Below are 16,633 nucleotides of genomic sequence, written 5' to 3'. Positions count from 1 at the left end.
TTGCTCACGCTCTTAAAACACTAAGCCATAAAGGTCACTGGCAGGACCAGATATACCAAGCAATGGCAATAAATCCAAATCTACAGCAGAGACCCATTGCCAGGGGAACAAGGCAAGACCAGTACTTACCTCAGTGGATGAGGAGCTCTGGAGAAGACCATGTGCTCCCCATGAAACCCCACACCGCACTGCATGGCAGGAAAACATCAAAACAGATTGACTGGGGTGACCAGAAAAATCACCATTACTCTTAATCCTCTTCCTAGAAATCATAGAATGCTTTGGGATGGAAGGGACCTTTAAAGGTCACCTAGTCCATCCCCCCTGCAATGGGCAGGGACATCTACAACCAGATCAGGGTGCTCAGAGCCCCATCCAGCCTGGCCTTGAATGTTTCCAAGGATGGGGCATCCACCACCTCTCTGGGCAACCCGTGCCAGTGTTCCACCACCCTCATCGTAAAAAATGTCTTCCTTATGCCTAGTCTGAATCTACCCTCTTTTAGTTTAAAACCATTCTCCCTTGTCCTATCGCAACAGGCCCTGCTACAAAGTCTGGCCCCATCTTTCTTGTAGGCCCCCTTTAAGTACTGGAAGGCTGCAAAAAGGTCTCCCCGCAGCCTTCTCTTCTCCAGGCTGAACCCCCCCAGCTCTCCCAGCCTTTCCTCACAGCAGAGGTGTTCCACCCTCTGATCATTTCTGTGGCCTCCTCTGGCCCCGCTCCAACAGCTCCATGTCCTTCTGTGCTGAGGACCCCCGAGCTGGACGCAGGGCTCCAGGGGGGGTCTCACCAGAGTGGAGCAGAGGGGCAGAATCCCCTCCCTCGCCCTGCTGCCCACGCTGCTTTTGATGCAGCCCAGGGTACGGCTGGCTTTCTGGGCTGCAAGAGCACATTGCTGGCCCATGTCCAGCTTTTCATCTATCAGCACCCCCAAGTCCTTCTCCTCAGGGCTGCTCTCCATCCCTTCATCCCCCAGCCTGTATTGATACCAGGGATTGCCCCGACCCAGGTGCAGGACCTTGCGCTTGGCCTTGTTGAACCTCATGAGGTTCACACAGGCCCATTTCTCCAGCCTGTCCAGGTCCCTCTGGATGGCATCGCGTCCCTCAGGCGTGTCACTGCACCGCTCAGCTTGGTGTCACCTGCAAACTTGCTGAGGGTGCACTCGATCCCGCTATGTCATTGATGAAGATATTGAACAGCACTGAAATCCCCAGATGTCCTTCAGATTGACTTCAGCGTAACTGAACCTGCCTCGGAGCCAAGCAGAACATCATGGGCTTGATAACAAAACTTGTGTACAGTGTCCCGTGACTGGGATGGACTCCTCAGGGATGAGATGCCATCGTGCAACACCTGATGGGTCAGGCAAGCCCCTTCTGGTGTCGGTACACAGCCACTTTTAGGAGGTGCAGCAAAAGCTAAGGCAATCCAAAGAGCATGTTGAAGGTGGAAGTTGAACAACTGAAAGAAGCCAAAATGCTGCTAGGGACATCTAAACCAAAAACTAAAGGGTTTTTTTTTTTTTCTTCCCCCCAATAAAATGCTGTATAGGATTCAAGGCAGAGCCCAGAACAAGCAGGACCGCAGAAATCATTTCAGGATAACATTTTGATATGTTACAAATCCAGAGACTCTGCAAGTCAGGAAGATGGCAAATATAGTCTGCTAACGATCCCTCTGAGGAACATATTTCGTCTGGATTTCTCTTCACAGTTGAGGAGAAAAGAACCGATGCCTAGGAGCCAGTACCACTGAGCTGTTGCCATTTGCTCATCCCTTTCACTCAGGAGCCCTGGAGCCCTCTGATTAGCAAAAGGCTTTCAAAAGTTACTTTAGAGAGCTGTTGCTGCTCAGGAACTGAAAGCTGCTACCAGGGAGCTGAGAACTACCTCAAGAAAGCAAATTTCACATTATTGCAAACTGGCCAAGGGCAACCAGTAGCAAATTCAAGTTGTTTACATCAGGGAAGCTACCAAATGCAATTTGCTTCTTCTAGCCTGTTGGGATGCTGCAGGGAAAGAGAGAGAGTGAAGTCCCAGTATGCCCTCTCACAGCAGAGGTAAAGCTTACACCATCCAAAGGTATAGACTTGCCACGACTTCACCAGCCACAGGATCTCACTCAAGGGAGAAACAAAATTATTTCATAATTACTAAAGAACCTTCACATTCGAATGTACCTACATACATGCCCACTTTTTTTATTTCCTCCCAAAAGCTTGCTATGTGCTACCTGGAACAGAAAACAGTTTGGAGTGTTTGCCAACTGATGAGGATGAACTACAACAGACAGCAAAAAGAGATGTATATAGCCCAGGAACGTATGTTGCTTACCACCACTTGCTATTGAAGCTAGACAAGAGAAGAGAAGCTCTGATGGACAAACACGCTAGTTAGGAGAGCAGGAAAGAAAAGGCATTTTGCTTGTGTTTTCCTTTAACAGACAGCTACAGGTCTAACAACAGAAAAATCAGTTTGTGGGAGTTGCCTAACCAAAGCCCTTTACATCATTATTTGATTAGTTCTATGAGATCCCAGCGTTTAGAAGTACGCTGCTCTCCAAAGTTGCACAGACACAGCCATTTTTGCAGGGCCAAACACCCAGATCCATGGTCAGCACGTTTCGTGAAAGGGCTCAGCTGAACGCTTCTTACAGCTTCCAAATCCAGGCTGCGCTCCCTTCTCACACTTGCTTCTTCAACTGAAGCAGTTCACATTTGCCTTCAGTTTTAGCCCCTTGATGCATTCATTTATCTTAGAAGGCACAAAAACTTGCCTGGGGATCAGATGGACACAGGCAGCATCTTCTCTCCACGTCACGGTTGCAATTCAAATATGCTTCATTTTGGGAAGTTCTTTATTTTTCTTATCTCTTCCCTTTGCCTGGTGTCAGAGAATGAAGACGAATAGAGATGTGAATCATGACAACTCTCAGGCTCCTGGCCAGCATCAGCTGGCTGTTCCACAGACCTTGTGCTGTACTCTTAATAGGAAACACAACTTATTCCCAAATATACTTCCAAGACAATTAAACAGGAAAAAAAGTGATTTTTTGAACCTAGTAGTATAAATCCTTTAATTTGCAGCTAGTGGAGGCGTTTATGATGACCAAGGATCTGTTTGTACTTAGCAAAAGCAGCAGTGACAACTAGAGCTATATGATTCAACTCCTCTTTTCATGAAACCTACACATTTAGTTCATGACATACAAAATTAGTTCATGAATAAAGACCCTGCAAAAGGGTGCCACATTAAAACCCACAGCTGACACACACACACACACTCGCAGAACAAGAACACATACGTGCATGACCTAAGTTTGAAGAGCATTAGCAACTACTAGATATCCTCCAAGAAGGAGGTCCTCCTCATACCTCAGTGTAATGCTGTCTTAATTAACACAGCGCAACCCATCAGCAGGGCAGACACGGGACAGGTTGACTTCAGAACAGCATGTTGGTTTTCCTATGAAATATCCCTTGAAATAACAAACTTCCATCACCGTTACTCCAGGTTAGGAGGCGGGACTTTTCCTCCTCGATGTGTATGCTTGCAGGCGTTCATAGCAAACGTGTATCTGCACACACACGCGCTCCCAGAGGATTTCACAGAAAGTGCTTTGCAAACCAACTGACGGGTTGATCTGCTAAATCATTCCATCCACTGGAGCTGCGATCTCTACGAAAGGACATCTCACTGTGTTTTTAAACAGCACCAAGAATGTTATGAAACAGTTCAGGAGGAGAAAGAATAAAAGGTTAAAATAAACATAAAATCAAGAAACAGAAAACCAGAAGGGAAGTTAGCGGGACAGTAAGGTAAAGACAGTGAACTTGGGAGTCAAACCATTGAAAAAAATCCAGAGAACATTACTAGCCATGCATTTTGGGGTCTCTGCTTAACTTGTAAAAACCAGCACTTTCAGCAAAATGCATGGCTTCTTTATTAGATCACCCTGCTGAAGACAAAGGCATCGTCCTCTACTCCATCATCAAGACTCTCTTCAATCTTGGTTGCTTTTCCAAGCTGCTAAAACTTTCCTGAAGTTTTGTCTGAAGACCTCATCTCCGCACCCCTGCCCCAGCACTCACAAAGCACCATGCTGGATTTGACTGGAGAGCAGACAATCTTAGGGTTATCTTGAGCCTCATCACCACCTGATTGCAGTATTAAACTTCATATTAGTAACTCATTTTTGGGGGGGCTTTCCAACATCATCCTGCACTTAGTTCTAAGATCACATGAAATTCATTCTTGCAGCAACAAGCATCCAGCACGCTACATTGAAGATGTGGTTTCTCCCTATATGCTTTGCTAGTACAGTAGCTCACGCTAATATTTCATTTTATGTTTTCTAACTGCTCTCTAGCTTCCAACCAAGGAAATTCCACCACTGTGGGTGGTTCAATACAGATGAAATAAAACTGGCAAGTAGGAACCCTGAAGCAATTATTTCCAGCCCCTAGCCAGTACAAATTTGAAAGCCCTGCAATGTCATCTTTATGAGCTGATTATAGAGATGCTCCCAGATAGCTAAACTAGGATCTTTCTCTATAGTCTTCTAAACTATCTTGGTCTTTAGATCGGTTTTTACCCCCCCCCCCCAACATCTGTTTAAATTAAACAACAAAAAAATAATTTAAAAGAAGGCAGAGTTGTTTGTGTGCATGCTGAAGAATCAGAACTCAACCTAGGCTATGTTCATTCCAGACAGAAACATCCCATGTTCCTGTGCTGCAACTTTTCAGGTGGATACCACTGCATATCCTGGAGTCATCTTGAAAACCACTGCGATTGCTGCATGATAAAACAGCCTAAAGAAAGTTGATGGTAGGCTGAGGGCTGTTTTGCAAGGGGCTGTGAAGCCCAGAAAGGTTTCCCAGACAGCAGAAAAGTTTCTTAACTATGGCAGAAGGTGCAGAACGGTTATGTCCTATGGCAAACATCTGCCCTGAAGCCTCTTCCTCTGAAAGAGCAGTTATTCAGAGCAGAGAATTTAAACTGCTTCTGAAGTTTAGCTGGTAACATTTACACAATGTTGATGGCATGTACTGTAGCTTTCTGGTCTAAATCAAGCATATTTTAATAATATTACAGAATATGCATTGCCTGAACTTGTAGACAGTTTGCAACATGTCTTTTTTTATTTCATCTGTGCATGCCTGTGAGCAAGCAAGGGGAGAAAATCTTTAACTTGGGCACAACATCTTTCCAAAGTGACACTGCGTATCTGTGTCATCCCACCCCTGCCAAATCAAGTCTCAGGGGACAGGAATTAGAAGAAACATCTACCTCCTTCCCAGCCTGTTAGGTCTAAACATCATACTGTATAACAAACTCACGGGAGAGAAAGAAAATACATTCGAAAAGGGAAGAAGTGAAATCAAACTTGCAGCCCCGAAGCAAGAGAGGGTTAGAAATGTTTAAACTAATTCATCAGCCCCTTCATCTCCAGCAATAATGCCACCCTTCTGGCTTGCAGTCTCGTCGGGACTGCGTTTACCTTGGAGTTAGTGGTAGGCTGTGCTGGGGGTGACCTCCGTCTTGTCGGGCTTCATGAAGTTCTTTCTTCTGGGCTGAGCGCGCCGGCTGAGTGGTCCCCTCTGCGCTGGAAAATATCCTGCGGCCAGAGAAATATGCTGCAAGAAGCTGCTGCTTCCTGGCAAATTTCACGAGAGTTAGGCAAGCAAACCCCTCCCAAGACCCAGCCCCTTCAGCCTCAGCTCATAGCGGGTGATATCATGGGCTTGTCTTGTAATCTGAGCAGAAGGAGTGCAAACAGAAAAGAACGGGGAGGGGGGGAAAAAAAAAATCTAGCCAGAGTTGCAAGGAAGGAGGTGGGTTAGGAACACGAATGCTTTCTCAGGACGTACCTAGAGAACAAATAGCGAGAATCATATCAATACCCGTGTTAAATAATACAGCGTGATCACAGCAGTTTTTAAGCGCCCCAATTTGATTCAGAGCCTCACAGTGCTAAGCACTCTACAAAATACAGAGGGGTGCATGGTCTTATAGTACAGCATCTTCAAACTTACACCCCTTTCTATAGTTTGTAGAGTTTGCAGCGTGCCATCTCCCCAGCTAGTCAGGTATTGCCCACCTTAACCCTTCAGCATCCAGCAACTGCTTTTCCAGCTATTCTTAAAGCTCGTAACTACAGCAGCTCAAACCGGGGCACGTACTTATTAACCACCTAGATCTGCAGCAAGAGTTACTCCATATTGCTGTCCCGAGGACTAACCAGATACTAAAATCAATTCTTCATAAAAAACCAACACGCCAATCAAAAATCCCAACCCCTGCTGTGTCAGAAAATTCAGAGCATCTGTGGTGTGAACGGCTAGCAGTGAAATAGTGACACTGGTCTGAGCTAGTTAAAACAGTTCTATCAACAAGAAGTAGCTAAATCAATTAGACATTAAGCAGAAGTTTACAGTTGCCTCAGAAATCTTCTCAATTAGAGGGGGGGTAGTGTTTTTAAAACGGTCCTTTTTTTTTTTTTTCATTTAGGCTTTTAATGCATCAAACCAATTCTATTCATTTCCATTTTCTGTAACTGTGAAAATAACAAGAAAACAGTGGCTTTCAAATCTCTGTTACAGGGAAGACCTTGAAATTTTGTCTTCCGACCCAATTTTGGACAGCAATGCATTCTGAAGTGTCAGCATTTCCCAAAGAATGGAAATTTATTTTCTCGCCAGCTTTGACCTTGGGTATTTAAATCTACGTTCAGTGGGTTTTTCAGACAAGGCAGCAGAAAGTTGATAGGCACAGAAAGAACAGCAGGTAGTCCCAAAGGCTAACTTTTGAAGGAATGTCCCCGCTTATTTCAGTATATTCATACTTGTAAAGGACTTGCTAGCAAGCCCTTCCCTAGCACAGGACTGCTGCCTATGGCATGCTCTTCCCGGTTACTCCTGCCTGGTTTCACAGCAATTCTCAAATTAATTCCATTAATTATTTTGCAAAGCTCAAGTGCTTAATGCACATCGCTGGATACATTTCCAGCAACGTAACACCAAACCCTACAAGAACATGTCTGTCATCAGACTTCTCCCTCGTCCCAGGCTTTTCATCACTTCCTAGACACAATTTACCTACACCAAGTAATGTCTGCTTCCTGCTCAGAGCACAACTCTGTTTTCTCAACCCCAACCGCAGGAAAAGCAGCATTCGTTCTTAGTCCCAGCTGCTCCGGCACTGATGTGCAGAGCTTCCCCACTCTCTGATGCCACCGTTTATGGGAAAGGGATATTGCACTGAACTGGGCACCAAGATTAGAGGAATCTGCAGCATGCTGGCAACGGAAAGGAAGCTAGTTTGGAAGTGTAAGGGAGCCCTGAATAATTTAAGCAAGGTCATAACTCTTCACTGAACAGACAATACCAGAGCAGCTCAACTTTGCTTACAAGAGACTGCAAGGTGTTCAGCACAAAGTCTCTCTTGCTCTCTGTTTCACAGACGCTATGTGAAGTGGTCTGGTCCAGAATTGAGGGTCCAGTTCATTCAATTGAATGGCCCCATTACTTACTGGCATGGCATCTCCCTTCTGAGATGATACCCACCCAGAGCCGACTATATCATCTGGTAGGGTGATGACAACCATGTTCCCATGAGTTGGTGAAGTCTCCTGCAGGCAGTCCCCCAAGGTCAATCGTGCTGTGAAAGGGGGAAAAAAAAAATTAGAAAGAGGACAGTTGTTTCTTGATGTGATATAGAGACTATCAAGATGTCAGGACTTAAACCCAGGATGCCACCGAAACAGAGCTTGGCTCTTCTTCCCAGGGAAGCCAGCACGAGTGGTCAGCAGCAGCAGCTAGTCCACAGTGCCCTAATTCTCCTGTACTGGGAATGCTCATGAAGAAGGTGAAACGCTGCAAATTGCAATTAGCATCATGGCTCTCAGCAGAGCACCACCTGGTGGGTCAAGCCTGGCCAGACTCGCCTTGCCTAGTGTCGGGGACGTCAGGGGAAAAATGTGTCCCAGCAGAAGCTCCATGGAGCAGAGCCATTTCGGACTGGCAGGAAGCTGAAGGCAGTTTGGCCAGAGGAAGGAATGTGTGAGCGTCTGCTGATCAGGGCATGGAGAAACATGACAGCCTGCCGGAGGAATGTTTGCCGAATGCCCAGGTCGGGTAAGGATACAAGCAGCAAATACCATGCAGGCTTCCAGCTGATGGAAGAGCTTGCTGGTTGCATAAAGCGAAACATTCAGCAGGAATTCAGCAAAGCTCTTTGAGGTGACACACTGGATTCAGGGAATTTGCTGCCCCCTTCATACTGCAGCTGGTTAAGACCAAAAGAAAAGCACCTAGCAAAAAAAAAAAAAAAAATTAGAAAACCTCTCAAAATCTGACAGTCTACAGAAAAAAATGCTGCTCAAACTGGATTTGCATCATCTGATCGTGCAAACAGGCAACAAGGGAAAGCACTTTCGAGGCCCACCAGTCATCCCATCACCCCTCAACCTGTTTAACCATCACCTCGTTGCTCTTTGGGCTCTGTGGAGTTTGCTGCCCTTCACCAGGAGGGAAGCACAGATCTACCACCCCATATCTTATCCTCTCCCCAGCAGCAATCTTTCAGCTTCTTCCAACAAAGGGGCAAAGATGCACCCCTGTGGGCAGCAATACCGTAGCTAACAGCAGGCACCGATTTTCTGCATTCGGTGACTCCACACATAGTGGATATTTTCATGCAAAATACTCGTACAAGTACCAGCTACAGCTCAATCTGTCTCTTGCCCATACGCACAGCCACCATTTCAGGTCCACATACCTGGCCTACATGTTTTCTTCTGCATCTGCCTGAAGGACACGCCTTGCCGTATGGACAAGTCAAGACTGGTTTTGACCAAGCAGTCGCAGTCATGGTCCATGCTCCCAAAAATTAGGCACGCGCTATTAGGTTCTATAATCTCTCTTCTCCAATTTTCAGTTCTTTTAAAAAGGGAAGGCTCATTGCCTCCCCAAACCTTGCGTTTTCACCCTGTAGACTCTCTGGAGCCGCAGGTCGACTTGACCTTTCAAATTCACCGAGCAGATACACCGAGCTCCGTAAAGGTTGCTCCACACAGAGATGATCTAGGCGATACCTAAAGAACTGAAGGACCTGACTGCTCTATAAGAGTGTTAATGACATGTGGCAGTTTTCACACCAATTGGCCCTAGTGGAAAGTTCCTGCAACGTGTAATTGGAGAGCTATATCCCTGCTTTTGAGCTCAAAGGATGGCTAACAAACACCAGCGATTCTGGAGAAGTAGGTCTATGCATCCCTCAAAAAAGGCATACAGCAATTTATATTTATATGTTTAATCCCTACTGGAATTTCTACCGTTTCCACATGAGGAGTTTGGTAGTGACTGAAGTGACCTCCCAGACTCCCATCCCTGCTATTTGGTTACTGCTAGCTGGCGTTGAAAGGACTGTAATCTTGCGTTGCTTCTGTTCAGGGAGGGACCCTTGCATGACACAGCTCTTTTGCAGCCAGCAAGGCTGGAAAAAATGATATTCATTTTCTATAAGAAATAACTTCAATCCCTTGAGATCTCTCTTTCTCCTCCTCTGCATGTGTTCTAGTCTAATGGTCAATGCAATGCAGACAATGACATCATGCTTACTTTCCATCACCCACTTGATTTTCCATGCTTTGCAGAGTCACCTCCCTCAAATCCGCGGGCCTCATAACTTCTCAGTCTTGCTATTCCCGTCAGCTCACAAAGGCACAGCTGGCCTCAACGCTCTACAAAAACATTCCCAAACAAGATCTCTGCTGAAGTTGAGGCTCTTAACAAACGGCCCATCCGAACAGAAGTGCAGATCAGCCTCACGCGGGATCTGTGATAGACCCACGTCTTCCAGCTCTCAGTCTGATGCATCACCTAGAGATTAACACCCGGTAACTACGCCTCTCTCTGAGCAAACGAAAGGCTCATACGCCAAGGCGGGTGAGAACCTGAAGCCCCGTGAAATACTCGCAGCAGATCCATTTCTGTAGCAGGCACAGGGGCTCAGAGATGATGTCTGTTCTTGTACATGACAGCAGCTGTTCCCCCTCAGTCCCAGGCAGTTTGAACAACACAGCAGCACATATGCAGAGAAAGCACATACATCTTTCTTGTATTTCTCTCCTTAACCTTTCAAGAAAGGGGTGGGGAGAGGCCAGTTAGTACTGAAATCTCCCAACTGGAATGCGAGCTTCTGGTTTTCCTAGGCCAAGGAAGACTCCAGCGCAAGGCACTTTGCAAGTACTTTTCATTCTCTATCTGTAAAAGCAATTACTTAGAGATCCTGGCTGCCTTTGAGCACTGATTCAAGGAGTTAGCTGTTGAAAGGCAACTTCCCCCAAGCAATCTCCTGACAAAACACAGGTGGCATACAGTATCTGACCAGCACACACCAACATCCTTCCCCATACATACGGGTTCCTGACAGATTCCCTCTGCGCAACTCAGCCATCCAGGAGATAAGCATAGAAGGGTGTAAACAAAGACTTGCCCCTAAAAAATGTGAAAAGAGGTTTCTAGAAAGGAAGAGAGTTTGAGAAATCCAGCGTCACCGATTTGAGGCGGTGGCAACACTGTGGGAAAGCAGTGGGAGCTAATCCCACATGTGCAGTGAAATGACTCGCACGCGAGGAGTCCGGGAAGGAGGGTTGCATTTTGTCATCTTATCCTGAGGGGTGGCAGAGGTCCTGGAGGCTTACCATCCCCTCCCACTAGATGGCAAGAGTCCCCCTCCTAACAGCAGAGCCTCTGCAAGCACAGACTTTGTGTCCGGGGGTCAAGAGCCAGAGAAAGGACTTCTGGCCCTGAAGAGCACTGAGCAGATAGAACTGGCCCCCCATCCAGCGTGTCAGGATTTATTTTGCTGTGATTGGAAAGCTATGTCCAGGAGAAAGGGAGAAGAGGGGAGGAGCTGAACAGAATAAAGCCATTTGGTTGTAAAAGGGGGAGGATGCTCAAGAACACGGCGTACCGGTCTCCATTACTCCCAGGCAAATGCAGCAAATCCCTCCTCATCCTTAAAAGGCGTTATGGAAACATCTGTTTTAACGTCTTTGGTGCTGATTCACTGTGACAAGCCAAAGAACACGTCCTAACAAGGACAATCTCTGCTAGCGGTTCTGCTCTTGTGCAGAAACTTGAACAATTAGTTCAAGGACAGAGACTCCAACTGCAAGGCCAGGACACGGGATGCAGAAGGGAACAGCTATGTAGGAGATGCGTTACACACCCTTGCATCTGATCCCACCGTTTTGTTAACGCATTAACTTCACGTCTATGGGATCAGCTGGGAGCTAAGGACTCTCAGCTTTCATAGCATGGCCCTAGGAGTTATCCGAGATTACTGCCTTCCACTATTTTATTACTGCCTGACAAAATTTGGCCATGGCAACCTAGAGAGCCCACCTAATGGGGAAAAAAACCTGGCATTGATGGAATCTTGTTTGCAAGTCACTACTGGAGTTATCAGCAGAAGAGAAATGCTGGTAAAGTGCCATACACGAGACCTAGGAATAGAAAACACCTGCAATCTGTAGGTTCAAGTCTTGCCCTGCTCTGCACATTATTTGTAGCAGGGAACGTAGGGCTAGTAACTTCCAGGACCCTGGAAAACATTTGGAGTTCAGGAAAACCTGGACATCACATTTGTGTCTTCATCAGTGCATTTGTGTCTTGCCTGGTACAAGTGTGCCGAGCACTCCCTTTTGAAGAGCAGGGCTCTAAAGAGTATCTCCAGCAACACAAGCCACTCATCATCTAGAAAGCCACCGCTAACCCAGTCCCAGCACCACTTCCTACCAATCCAAAGACCTTCAAGCACAAGCAGGCGAGAAAGTCATCGTCATCCTCCCATTCTTTAAACAAAGAGAGGGTGACCTGAAAAACAACTGTCAGGACCGGGTTCCCTCAACACTACCCACATAGAGGCTGGTGCCCAGGGAGAGGGACACAGCAAGTCCTCACGAGGCCCATTTCGGCTTTCAATGAGCTTCATGCGTTATTTAGTAGCAACAATGGGACAAGAAGGAACAAGGTGCCCCCGATCAGGCACACCATCAAGTCACTACTATTGACTGTCCCCTTCGCTAAGTGCTGCAGAGAGAGAAAACCCTTTTGTTTCCACAAGCTGCGGGGCTGCCTCCGTAGGGCTGCTGCTCCTGGAGGAGCCATGTGCTTCCTCCCTTCCCCACCCCCTCCATCATACCCTGCGTTTCTCATGGGTATACTTTTGTCTCCCAACCACTTCCATTAGGGGCCAACGTTTGGCCTTGTTTGCTTTGGACATTTTCCACACACAAAAACAGGACAACAAAAAGAAGAGTGATATATTTAAGAGGCCATGAAGCCAAAAGCTTCAGTATCATTTGCCTGTCCATTCCAGGTCACTGGGACAGGTCAAAGAGCAGTGCCCTTGCCTCCCCTCTGTGCTCTTCTGCATGCCTTACCTGTCCTTAATGGACCTGGAGAAAGGACAAGGTGAATAGGAGAAGAAGAAGAAAGAAAATAAAGCATGTTAAGGCAGAAACAGACACAAACAGATAAACATTACCATTGTGACCTGGGAATCCGAGCCCAGGAACAGGCACTGAGTGAAAACAGGTATTGCTAAGTCTCTTAAAGGAATCATGTTTCCCCTGGTGTTGTTGCTTAGCATAGCCTCTTTGGAGCAGGCTTGTCCAGGGGTAGGATGCAAAGGCTTCTTCCCCCCTGCCTTCATCTGGAGCTGCAAAAAGAACTGCAAGAATAACATGGTTTTAGTCTCCTCCTCAGGAGATGTTAGAAACTTCTTCCTCCTCTTCCAGAGCCCCTGCCCCATCCTGCAAACCCCTATGGGGGGGAAAAAGGGGGAAGGAAGGAAACAAAATAAAACAAAACCCCACCACACACACACACTATAATTCTAATTAATAGGACGCTACAGCTAGATTTTCAAAGAAGCGAAGAGCTGAATTTGCAAACACTTGCCACAGGATAGTTCAAGCACTAAAAAGCACAGCAGTCTTGTAAATCCAGGCATTTAGGTTTAGCACTTAGCTGATTGCTTTTGAAAATCTGTCCCTCCTCCCCACGCCTTGTGGGCTTTAAGCTCTTAAAGCAATTAAAGGCATCCACGCATCTGTCAGCGTCAATGTAGTAAACACTAACATGCAACGAACTCGCACAAAGCCCTCGCACAGCCCGTGTGCCGAGATCTCGCGCTGCGTTATGCAGAAGGCCGGTGCATGGCACAAGCTCCCCCCTGCACTGGGGACTGGACTGCCAAAGCCTCGTTAGCCATTAAACAGCAGCACTTGGAGCACCCCAGAGAAGGTGCCCACGAGGAGCTGACTGTTCCCCAGCCCTAGTCCTACCTCACGGGCCATCCCATCGGCCTCACAGACGCAGCAGCAGCGAGGCTACGGGAGCAGGGCGATCCGCAGGGTGCTCCAGTCGCTTCCTTGCAAAGACGCTCTCTGAGCACGCTACAAACCCGTACATACGTATATAATCAGGCCAACACGCTCAGCACCATTTTCGTTGCCCTCCACTGCCCTGATGGTCAGGCTAGTACTCAAAACTGGCTTTTAACATCCGTTCTTCTAAAATACACTTTCCCAGGACAAAACCCTACTCTCTTCCATACCCAAAACTGAAGCACATCCCAGTTACAGCATTAAAACCACCTCCTGGAAGAAGCAAAAGCCAGAGGCTCCAAGTCATTGGCGCTCTACACTTTCCACAGGTACAGACCAAGGACAGTCAACCTTTTAAAATCCAGAGCCTAAGAATCTGCTGAAATTCCTCTCAACACACTCACTTTTCTCCAAGCGACAGCAATCTACCCCAGGACTGCTGCTAAATCAGTCCAAAGCCACCAGTCAGTTTTAGGCTTGCTTTCCCCCTTCCACTCCTCACTGCAAACCACCCTGCGCACTTTGCTCCCCTCCGCAGCATCCTACCACACTTCTACTGCGCCTTCCCCACGGCTCCCTAGCAACAAAACCACAATCCCATCCCTTCTCCAACAGGACCAAAAAACTTCACTTGGAAGCTAGAATACCTCCAATAAGCAGAAATGTTGCCAAAGAGCAGCAAGCCAGAGCACAGCACCATCGGTTCTTCCTTAGCAATATGTTCTCCCAGCCCTTATAGGCTCTTGCTTCTATTAAGTATGATGACTTTCTCCTGTGCACCTTTAGGACACTTAATTAATTCAGCTGCCTCTCACTGTGCCCCCTACACCTGTGGAAGATCAATGGGCTTAACTCCCAGCTTGCTGACAGTAAATAGGGTCCCAGTGCTGGTTTTGCACAGCGTACTCAACTCCCTGAAGCTCCCTGTACTCCTACCAAGGTGTGCAACATGGATGGAACGGCTGAGAATCAGGGTTTAAAGAAACTCAGCCCATTCCGCTCAAATCTTTCAGTTAGCGTTACAACAATAAAGACATAATGCAGCAGAAAAATCTGCACAAAGAAATACAAATCCAAGAAGCAACTGAGGAAACAGTTTATTGGAAGAAAAAACAAAAAAAATAAGCTGTGAAAGTGAGGCTCAGTGACTGGCATTACCATGACAAATTGACCCTTCTGATGCAGAGAGAGGGGCAGTTGAGCATCTACTGAGATTTCTTAAAGACCTTAAAGAATTTAGGAAAGCAAGTCCCCAAGCAGATAAGAGCCAGCTGGTTTTAGTTTTGAAGAGAGTGTTCACCCCCACCTCACTCTGAAGCACCTTGACACCTGCTCACCTTATCAAGCAGTTTACCACCTGATATCTGAATGAGGGGAAAAATAGATATGAAACAGGGCTCTGTGCACCGTCTTGCATGAATGAAGAAAGCTTGTTCAAGTTTCTCGGCCTTACACTTGTTTGAATCTGGTTTTTCATGCACTGCTTAGATTTTTAATGAACAGTAGCTGCTCCCACAACCAATCTCTGCTGGCATTATCTTTTTTACCATTACAGGAGGAAATTGTGTATTGGGTCATCTTTATTCTGCCCTCCCTGAACCAAATCACTAGACAAAGCAGGACAATCCTGCTAGGATCCTGGGGGAGAAAAAACGTCAAAGGAAGAAAAAGAGACACTGTACACTGCAGAGCAGGCACCGGTACACGGAAACCTCCCTGCCCATTCATGCCCCAGTTTCCTGACCACTTTCTCACCACCATTCATCATCTTATCTTTCTTCACATTCCAAACACTCCTGCTTCATATCTTCATTCCCCAGTGTGGTGCTTTCAAAAACGAGCGTGGAAACCCTAAAGCAGGCACACGAGGCTTTTATGTAAGCACAAGACCAATCTGTCTCCATTATCCCAATGCTGTACCTGTCCCTACTGTATTCACCAAGCTTGCTAGCTGCAGCTTGTTCTACCAAAATCTTCTTAAGCTCTGGGGGCCGTAAAACACATACTTCATTGTGCACAGCCATAGTTTGTCCATCCTACAACATAAGAAAGCAATGTTGAAATCGTGCACTTGGTTCAAGCAACTTCAGACAATTGTTTTTCCTTTCAGACATGTTTATACCACCTTCGTTAAGGCTGGAATAGTTTTTTTCCTGTCCATTATTTAATAAAAATGAGCTTCTGATTCTATTAAAGAATCAATTTTAAACTTATACATTAAGATGATTTTATCTTTTTTTTTTTTTTGCGTTCTCTTTCTTAACTGTCAAGAACATCGCTAAAAAGAAAATGCTGCAGCATCTAAAAGGAAATTCTATTTTAGGTCTGAAAATTCTTCAACTTTTTCATGTTTTTATGATTTTTCCCTAAGTTTTTTATTGGTCTTTTTTGGGTTGGTGGTTTGGTTTTGGTTTTTTTGCTTGCTGCATTTGAGACACTATCTCTTCTGCTAAGAGATGCTTGGCATCTGCCTGGATTTTGCCAAGTCACAGGCTCATACTTCCTCTCCACTTTACCGCTAACATCAGCCCTTGTCCAAAGGGGGCTGCTTTATCTACGCATGCAATTAGAGGCTCTGCGCTCAGTTTTAGGCATCTCAGAAACGGGAAGTACAGGCTCTGTAACAATTGGCAGTGTCAGTTTTCTGATAATTCTTATCAAGCCTAGGAGTGCAACAAGTTTGTAGCACGGTTCCAGACATCAGAAGTGAGAGGTGCATATCAAAAATAGCAAAATGCAAAACAGACTCTCAGCTGGTGAAGTGCTCAGATTTGTCAGGTACAAAAAAATCCTTTATAAAAGGGAGACACAGGTTGTTATTTCCGATCATTCCGTTAAAGATTCTGTTGCCGTTTCAAAATTCCACCACATATCCAGTTAATCGTTATGACTGCAACACGGCCATCTACCAGACACTGGATGGAAGGAGCAGGAAGTTTAGCGCCTAAATTTAGCTGCAGTTCAGCAGATCAAGCCTAAATTCCCTGTACGGTCAAAGGCAAAAGCAAGCATATCGAAAGGAGACAATAAAACAATTCAAAGTATCTAGATATTTAGATTAATAAACTGCACCTTAAGTATGGCAAAAATGGTATCAACATGTCTAGTGCTCCAATACTGAAAACAGCATCCAGTTTTCCAGCATATTCACACCTACTAGAAGAGAAGAAAGTTTTGCCAGTTGGATACAAACAGTGAGAATGGAAGTGATACTGTGCAATAAAATATC

General features: G+C 46.1%; 1 protein-coding gene across 23 annotated transcripts in view; it reads right to left on the bottom strand.

The window, feature by feature from the left end:
• Positions 1–16,611, bottom strand: part of LOXL2 (lysyl oxidase like 2) — a 65,965-nt gene extending 49,354 nt beyond the window's left edge. For 6 of the 23 annotated variants that reach the window (XR_015706000.1, XR_015706002.1, XR_015706001.1 and 3 more), the window contains exons 1-6: positions 16,477–16,611; positions 15,325–15,440; positions 12,561–12,746; positions 5,506–7,664; positions 3,377–3,680; positions 2,779–2,885 (exon numbers count right to left, since the gene is read on the bottom strand). The gene's annotated coding sequence lies outside the window, so the exon portion shown is untranslated. Of the gene's footprint in view, positions 1–2,778; positions 2,886–3,376; positions 3,699–5,505; positions 7,665–7,950; positions 8,129–8,163; positions 8,317–8,783; positions 8,909–12,560; positions 12,747–13,362; positions 13,474–15,324; positions 15,441–16,476 lie in introns of those variants that run through there. The other 17 variants (XM_087763192.1, XM_087763180.1, XM_087763190.1 and 14 more) reach the window with 16 other exon arrangements.
• Positions 16,612–16,633: the final 22 nt, after the last annotated feature.

This window comes from Nipponia nippon, unplaced genomic scaffold (genome assembly GCF_047370975.1).
Source record: "Nipponia nippon isolate SJK-2023a ecotype South Korea unplaced genomic scaffold, ASM4737097v1 scaffold_27, whole genome shotgun sequence".
Taxonomy (NCBI): domain Eukaryota; kingdom Metazoa; phylum Chordata; class Aves; order Pelecaniformes; family Threskiornithidae; genus Nipponia; species Nipponia nippon.
This window is presented reverse-complemented; position numbering and strand designations above follow the sequence as displayed.